The following is a 6,210-nucleotide window of genomic DNA, read 5'->3' on the forward strand; positions in this document are numbered from 1 at the left end:
CTCTCTAATTTCACTATCAGTGGTTTTGTCGTTCGCGTATTTCACGAACGATGCAGCACTACAGCGGAGTGTTGCTTTATTTAAACTTCCCTTTTAAGGAAGGCAGTGTGCACGCCTTGCCATGATGCATAGTCGATATAGTTTTCGGCTCAAAAATGCTAGCGATGCTGTGCTTTCAGCTTCAGTGATGCACTTGAATGCGTCCTTATTGAGACAAATCTATCGCGCCGGAAGATAGCAAAGGTGTGAAACTCTGAAAAGATGGCTCAAAATGAGTGCTGAGCCAGCCTTTCTAAGGCGTAGGAACTCGGGAGGAATTGTCAGAGACTAACGCGCCGATGCGAGAAACGTTGCCAGGTGCAGACGTTGCAAGAAGCTTGGTCGGTCTTCCCGTACGGAACAATCTTCCTCGGAAGCATCGTCTAACTTCTCTTGCCGGCAAAAACAAAAAAAAGAGAGCATAATGAACGTGTTGTACTCTGAAAGCACTTCATCTGTCAAAGTATTGCTTTTGTCAGTGGCGAAAGGATGTGGTCATCGTTGCGTTGGAGAATATAGTTGATCTCGCTAGTCGTTTCCATCGCGCTGCGTAAACTATACGAGGCGCGCGCATGTAATGTCCTTGCGCAGCGGCATAGTTCCGGACGTAACTGTCGGAGTATTGGCGATGCTAGAGAGTTTTATTTTTTGGTTGGCACATGATGGGGTTGTACAGCGATGCGTAACATATTAGTACATTTGCGCATGCACGTCGTGTGCCACGAATTTTTGTTGCGGTGAGCAGACGACATGGCGCGGATGAACACATCTCGAGGGACATTCGCCTTTCCGATTGGCTAAGGAGGCATGCAGTTCCACAATGCTGCAAACGACTTGTGAGATAGAGTAAATAAATGGATTGCGCACCTCTGAGCGGCGATGACGATTTCGCGCAGTTCTTGAGTTGTAGTAGAATTGCACGATGGATGGTTGAAATCCCGTTTTATTTGAGAGTCGATTGTACGTATAGGCCACTGTTGGAAATTGCGACCTATCATAATTGCGATTGCAAGCAATACTTGGTGCTTGCACTAGTTCGTGAAGCCTCTTGTCTGAAGCCTCTCGTTTTGTCATACGTGCCTCCGAGATATGATATAATGCAAAAGTTTGCCTCCGATGCCAGATTATAGTTGCCTTTCGCGCTGGTTTTTGTTATCTTGTTTGCACCGTCTTTGGTGTCGAGTGTGTAATCATGCAGGAAACAAACAGAGTAAAGCAAGAAAAAGGCGGAATGGAGGACGTGAAAATGGGGATCGGAACCTCGGAGGGGGTAAGAACCATCATTCGCAAGGTGTCTACTAGATATTCACAAGCAGTCACCCTGGAGGAGAAACCTTTGTACGTAAATTGCAGTTACCATTCGCATCTCGAACGCTTAACTTTAGACGCTCTGCGTCATATTGCACGGCAAAGTGTACTCTCGGACCTGTGATAGTCTGAAACTCTAGCTTTCAGAGTACTTCATGGTTATGCCTCGACAAACATGCAGCTGTCGTGGACGTACGTACGCTGCCGACCATAAAGCCCTAGCAAAAGAAAAAAAAATAAAGAGAGAGAGACAGAGAGGAGAAAAAAAAAGTTGTGTTTCCAGCGTATAACGCAATGACTGTCGTCAGTAGTCGTGCCGAGAGGTGGTTTGGTCGGACGGACGAGAGAACCCGGAGGAGTTGGTCCTTTTTTTTTTTTTTTTTATTCACAATTCTGTGCATGTTTTCGTATGATCGTCTCCGGGCGTGCGACGGGGCCGAATTAAGACGGTTGTTAGCGGACGAATTAAGTTGCCACTTGGCCTTCTTCTACGATCTTCTTTTTCTTCTTTTCTTTTTCCTTCTTTAGGTCGTATATACAGACTCTCTTCAGGTTTTTTTGATGTCTAAAGTATATCTAGGCAGAGCTGTACGCGCTCGAAGACGTGGTGAAATTCTTTTTTATTTCTTTCTCTACACGTCTCTCGCCGGCCGTGCCGGAAAACATTCGCGTGCCCGCAATAATTCGCGGCTGTGTAACCGTCTGCGTACGTATGTATAATGCACTCACGTCGTAGTCTTCCTCTCCGCGCGCGCGCGCTCTGTCATTGTTCTCCCTGTTTTCCTCGTTGTTTTACCTCTTTTTCTTTCTTTTTTTCCCTAGCTCCGCGTTCACAGATGATTCACATGGGCCACGCGCTGTCTTGAAGCCGAAGCGGGAATGAAGTAATCCTGGAACTCAACTTTGAGGGTGTGGTGGTGGTGGCAATCGGGCACATAGCGTGCTCGTGCGGGAGTCCTGGAGAAATCTCGCGTTGCGTGCCCGGGGTTACTTGGTTATTTTTTTTTTTCTTGGTGGGCCGACAGGAAATTCGCTGACTAGGCGCGGAATACTCTACAGCCTTTCGTGCCTGCGGACCTTGACTATATGGGAACGAGGTCCCGAAACGTGAAACATTTCCTTCCTATAGCGGGTAAATTATGAAGGACGTGCTGCAAGAGCAAAAAGCCAGCGCACACAATCAATTCCCACGCGGAGCAATAACAGCGACGTCAAAAATGCAATAAGAAATTGGAGAGGCCACACCGGGCACCCCCCTCCCCCTCGTAATTTCTGGTTACCAGGATGCATGCATAAAACGACGCTTGACAACGCCCGCGCTCGCCCCCCCCCCCTCCCCCCAATGACCTCCCCGCAAGAAATTGCTGGCTGTACACCACTGGCGTACACCACATGTTGCAGTTCGTCAAACTTCGGTTTTGAACTCCATTGTCATTAGAGTTCTTTACACGTATACGGGTATTTCGCTTGGAAATATGGCCATTTCTTCGACCATATGCCTCAATCTTAGGGGGCAGAATGCAAAAAAATGTTCGTGTACTTGAAGCTAGGTAGAGATAGAGCTCCAGGGGATCGAGATCAATCCGGAACTCCCTACTACGGCGGGCCACGTGACCGGTGCCTAGCCTCGGGGTGTTAAACGTCACGATTCCTTCGGTCATATTGTACTGTAGCAGACGCGTTGGTATATGCACATCTTCGTCAACTTTACGCTTCACTGAATCACGTGACGTCGTTAGTTAGCCCGTATGCCCGAAGGCGACGCGCGAGTTTGTGCATGCACTCGAAGTTTTCGCGAAGTTTGCTATCCGTCTGGGAGGTGATTCGTGAGCAGGTATAACTATATTAAGCAGCTCATGCCGGTGCTTTGACATCTTGCCGTACGGGCCATCATCGCGAGATTGCCCAAGCTTCTGTAAACGGTGAAGTGCGTGGTTTCGCTGTCGTAATTGGCACACCACACCCTTAGCGCCGTTTTACTGCGCACTCGCACGCATTTCGTGACGTCAGCGGGCTTGTCGCTGACGTCACGTGGTGGAATCGAGTTTTCACGGAAACCGCGGGAGTGCGATTTTATCTCTGTGGCGAAAACACACAAGCACTTAGTTGTGTCGACATTTTCTTCCATTTAGTTTTCGTCACTTGGCTGCGTCTTGGCTTGGAGTATAGACGCAAGAGTGTTTCTGAGCTGAAGAAGTTTCCTGTCTCGATCTATCTTTTTAGGGACTGCTGCTATCGCTCTAACTGTGAGGACAGCTGTTACTTCTACACTGCTGCATAGCTGCCAAGGATACTGTGATATCTGCTGTAATATCGCAGAAGCATCGAGCCTGGTTTCTTTGTACTGTCGCCTCTGTCGCGCTTTCATCATTCTCCTCAATTCATTCATCGCGACTAAATTTTCGCGCTCTCATGCCGGAGGCGAAGAGTGGATGCGAACCGCACGTCCGCTCGAAGGCTTTCACCGCGTCTGTACTACTTTAGGACTGTGTGTGAGGGCGAAAGCCGGATAATCTTCGTGCGAAACCAACGTTACCTCTGTGTGTTGCCCTTATATCCTGCCCATAAAGAAAAACGACATTAAGTGCGTCAAACTCGAGTAGTTAACAGGGGTCGCACGAGAGGCGTCGTAGTTTGAACAACCACGATTGCTTAACGTCAAAGTCTCTAACTTCTAACGGGCAGCTTTACGCCGACTGGACTCAAGACCGTTCTCCGAGTCAAAGATACTCGGACCGTGGCCACACTCGGCACTGGCACGAAAAGCGATTCGTGCGCTAGTACACCACTTGAAGTGCACCGGATTATCGTTGAATTCCAATGGCGGAGTCGGAGCAGCCGACGGACTCCGCGAGCGAGCACTCGACTCTGGCGTAGAGGAACGCCTCCAGATCCGCGAGTGGAACACAACCTGCGCCGCCGGAGCAAGGCGGAAGCGGAAGTTCTATCATCGAGTTACCCAGGATACCTTGCGTGTTGTCATTTCCTTCCGCTGTTTGCTCCCAGCACCGCCGCACCGGTCACTTGTCTCTTCAGCGCCGTTCACCTGTGTTTTTTTTTTTTCTTCTTTAAAGTGCGGAAGGGATATCTCGCCAAGCGTGCAGCAGCTTTTGCTTCCTGGCGAGTCGTGACCGGTGGCGCCTCCCAGCAGACAAACGTGGTAAAGGAAATACGTCACGCAGAGTTCCGGTCCACTCCGCCGATTTTGGCGAAGCATCTTTTTCTGCTCCACGGAGTGACTCCCGCTCTGAATCCCCTCCGACTCTCTCATTGGAACACCTTACTCCCGCCCTCACTCAGTCATTGGAACAAACTTGCTCCGACTCCGCCATTGGAATTAAACATAAGAGACCGTTTATAGTGTCCCTGTGCATCCTCCCGCACTCACTCAATGCTTGCACTCTCCCTTCTTCCTCTTTCAATATTCACCTTTCCCCCACTTCCAGTGTAGGGTAGTAAACCGGGTATTCGTCTGGTTGACCTACCTGCCTTTCGTGTTCTCTTTCTCTCTCTATAACTTCCTAGTGAGCCTCCGTTTGATTGAGCAACGTTGTTGTGTCGCGCACCGTTATACATAACAGCGTCGCACAATGAGCATCGCCACTACCAGCGTTTCGCTCGAGCACGGTTCCCTGTGGGACTTTCGAGCAGTAATACGTTGCAGCAGACCAGCTGCTGCAGCGTATTTGCAGCAGTGCTGTTTCGTTATGCTTGTCGACGCAAATATTTGAAAGTGATACCTGCGCGTTGCCGTTGCCGCGCCGACGCTGTAAGTGCAGACGTGAATTGCTTTATGTAAAATCAACTACAGGAGTGTGCATTGCAAACCTGCGGGCACACGACGCCGAGGTTGCGAGTCGATTGTTGCCGGTCTGTCATGAGATGCACGCAACGCTCTGGAACGAAAACCGAAGACTCCGGGGCGTAGTGGTAATTGCCGCAAACCAGAGATAAAAACGAGACCCTTGACGTCGTCCTTTCGGAGAGTCTCTGCTGTCATTTGGATTGATGCTCTTTGTACTTGGCTGCATCATTTGATGACTCATCTCTCCCGTCATATTGTTATTTGGGTGTAGCTATTGTATACGGCAACGCGTGCGGGTAAATCGTTCTCTAAGTTCAATGCGCGCGCGTACAATGCCTTTGTCGGAGACTTTCGCGACACTTTGGTTTATGTAGTAAAATAGGTGAATCCCAGAGGCTTGCGAGCATTTTTTTTTTTGCAACGCCTCGAGGAAAACAGAGCGTGTCAAGCTCGGAAGAGAACACGTATTCAAATGTGCATCAGTGGCGAGACTAGAGTTGATGTCGAACATCCGTGACAGGAAATCGCCGTCGACCAACAGAGAACGGTTAAGACACGACACCCGTCTAGTCATAAAAGAGCAACGAAGGCGGAAATGTTATGCGATACGCTATATAAGTGATTCTTGAAGATGTCCGTATTGACTTCTTCAACGAAGTTCTCTTCGCCTCTCCTCTGTGTGGCGATGGACATTCGAGTGCCGGACGGCGCTAGCCACTTCGCTATCGCGCAACACGTACTGTTTGGCAATCGTTTTTTCTTTTTTTTTTCGTACATGGTACTTATTTCAGCCAGTTAAAATTGTATGCAATCATTATACGGACAAAAGGCAATACATATATAAATTTAGAACTAACCGAAAATTACGATTTGTGGGGGTAGCAATAAATTAAACAAGCACGCACACGCACACACTGTTGCCCCTTAATGAGGGGCGACAACAAACAACTAATAAATCGGGGGGGGGGGGGGGGTGCCAGCCCAGTTGAAATTCTATGACTGAACATTTAGGCAAATGGCGGTGCAGCGTTTCGTGTGCCACGCAGACTCTGAGAGTG

The sequence above is a fragment of the Dermacentor variabilis genome, chromosome 9 (genome assembly GCF_050947875.1).
Source record: "Dermacentor variabilis isolate Ectoservices chromosome 9, ASM5094787v1, whole genome shotgun sequence".
Taxonomy (NCBI): domain Eukaryota; kingdom Metazoa; phylum Arthropoda; class Arachnida; order Ixodida; family Ixodidae; genus Dermacentor; species Dermacentor variabilis.